Raw genomic sequence first — 2872 nt, 5'->3', positions numbered from 1 at the left:
ATAAAACAAACATGCACTGAACAATACATTTAATGGAGAAAGGCTGAATGCTTTCCCTCTAAAATTGGGACCAAGGAAGGAATAAGGTATCTGTTCTTACCACCACTATTCAACATAGCAGTGGTTAAGGCAAGAAAGGAATCAAGGCATGCAGATTTGAAAAGAAGAAGCAAAATTGTCCCTATTTGCAGATGACTGTCTACATAGAAAATCCCAAGGAATCTACAGGAAGACTATAGGAGTTTCTATATACTAACAATAAACTTTCTCGCAACGAGTTTGCTGCCAGAACACAGGTCCCGTGAAAACCACCCATAAAAGCCAAAATGGGGAAGGAAAAGACTCATATCAACATCGTTGTCATCAGATACATACCATATTTCCCTGAAAATAAAACAGGGTCTTACATTTATCTTTCCTCAAGAAGACTATACCTAAGGGCTTATTTTTAGGGCATGTGTTATTTTTTTTTAAGTACAGTACAACAATCTACATTTATTCAAATATAGTTGTCTTCTTCTGGAACATCATCATAACTCTCCAAACCCTGAATTCCATCCTGAATTTCTTGCGACTCTATTTGCTTTAGAACCATTGGTCCCAATCTCTCATGTTGAGCCCTAGAGCTCTCGTGAGGCAGATGAGAAGGGTGGCTCGCCTTCTTTACCACTCCATGTTGTGCAGATACAGCTGCGTAGCCACGCCCATCACCAGGTCTTATTTTCGGTGTAGGGCTTATATTGTGCAAAGGCTTAGAAATTCTGCTAGGGCTTATTTTATGGGTAGGTCTTATTTTCGGGGAAACATGGTAGATTTGGGCAAGTCCACCACTACTGGCAATCTGATCTACAAATGTGGTGGGATCAACAAAAGAGCCATTGAAAAATTTGAGGAGGAGGCCACTGAAATGGGAAAAGGCTCCTTCAAGTATGCCTGGGTCTTAGATAAACTGAAAGCTGAGCGTGAGCATGATAACGCCCTGTAGAAATTGGAAATTTTAGACCAGCAGATATTATGTGACTATTATTGATGCCCCAGGACAGAGACTTTATCAAAAACATGATTACGGTCACATCTCAGACTGACTGTGCTGTCCTGATTGCTGCTGCTAGTGTTGGTGAATCTGAAGCTGGTATCTCAGAGAATGGGCAGACCCCTGACCATGCCCTTCTGGCTTACACACTGGGTGTAAAACAGCTAATTGTTGGTGTTAACAAAATGGATTCCACTGAGCCGCCCTACAGTCAGAAGAGATATGAGGAAATTGTTAAAGAAGTCAGCACTTACATTAAGAAAATGGGCTACAACTCTGACACAGTAGCATTTGTGCCAATTTCTGGTTGGAATGGTGACAACATGTTGGAGCCAAGTGCTAACATGCCTTGGTTCAAGGGATGGAAAGTCACCCGTAAAGATGGCAACGCCAGTGGAACCACACTGCTCGAAGCTCTGGATTGCATCCTGCCACCAACTCATGCAACTGACAAGCCCTTGCGTCTGCCTCTCCAGGATGTCTACAAAATCGGTGGTATCAGTACTGTCCCTGTGGGCCAAGTGGAGACTGGTGTTCTCAAACCCGCCATGGTGGTCACCTTTGCTCCAGTCAATGTTACAACTGAAGTAAAGTTTGTTGAAATGCACCATGAAGCTTTGAGCAAAGCTCTTCCAGGGGACAACGTGGGCTTCAACATCAAGAATGTGTCTGTCAAAGATGTTCGTCGTGGCAATGTTGCCAGTGATGGCAAAAATGACCCACCAATGGAAGCAGCAGGCTTCACTGCTCAGGTGATTATCCTGAACCATCCAGGCCAAATTAGCCCTGGCTACAGTCCTGTACTGGACTGTCACCAGCTCACATTGCCTGCAAGTTTGCTGAGCTAAAGGAAAAGACTGATCACCACTCTGGAAAGAAGCTGGAGGATGGTCCTAAATTCTTGAAGTCTGTTAATGCTGCCATTGTCGACATGGTTCCTGGCAAGCCCACATGTGTCAAGAGCTTCTCAGACTATCATCCTCTGGGTCATTTTGCTGTTCATGATATGAGACAGACAGTTGCCATGGGTGTCATTCATCAAAGCAGTGGACAAGAAGGCTGCTGGAGCTGGCACGGTCACCAAATCTTCCCAGAAAGCTCAGAAGGCTAAATGAATATTATCCCTAATACCTGCCACTCCACTCTTAATCAGTGGTGGAAGAACGGTCTCAGAACTGTTTGTTTCAATTGGCCATTTAAGTTTAATAGTAAGGTTGTTGATAACAATGCATCGTAAAACCTTCAGAAGGAAAGGAGAATGTTTTGTGGACCACTTTTGTTTCTTTTTGTGTGGCAGTTTTAAGTTATTAGTTTTTAAAATCAGTACTTTTTAATGGAAACAACTTGACCAAAAATGTGTCCCAGAATTTTGAGACCCATTAAAACAAAGTTTAATGAGAAAAAATAAAATAAAATTTATAATTTAAAAAATATGAAGTACTTTGGTGTAAATTTAGCAAAGGATGTATATGTAAAACTATACAAAGGATGTATGCTGAAAACTACAAAATGCTGAGAAAAGAAATCAAAGATTAGCTAAATAAATGAAGAGACTTAACCACATTTGTGGATTATAAGACTTAACAGAATAAAGATGTGAATGGTCCTCAAATTGATATATAAGTTTAATGCAATTCTATCAAAATCCCAGCAATGGTTTCTGTAGAAATAGACAAAATTATTCTAAAATTTATATGGAAAGGCACAGGTCTTAGAATTCCTAATACAACCTTGATAAGAATAAAGTCGGAGGTCTTACTCTACCCAATTTCAAGACTTATTAAGTAGTCAAGATTGTGTGGTATTAGCAAAGGAATAAACACATAGAGCAATGGGACA

The 2872-nt window shown here is 40.7% G+C and overlaps 1 pseudogene; it reads left to right on the top strand.

Moving 5' to 3' along the window:
* Positions 1–308: 308 nt before the first annotated feature.
* On the top strand, positions 309–2239 carry LOC105883801 (elongation factor 1-alpha 1-like; annotated as a pseudogene).
* Positions 2240–2872: the final 633 nt, after the last annotated feature.

Source organism: Microcebus murinus, chromosome 12, assembly GCF_040939455.1.
Source record: "Microcebus murinus isolate Inina chromosome 12, M.murinus_Inina_mat1.0, whole genome shotgun sequence".
Taxonomy (NCBI): Eukaryota; Metazoa; Chordata; class Mammalia; order Primates; family Cheirogaleidae; genus Microcebus; species Microcebus murinus.
This window is presented reverse-complemented; position numbering and strand designations above follow the sequence as displayed.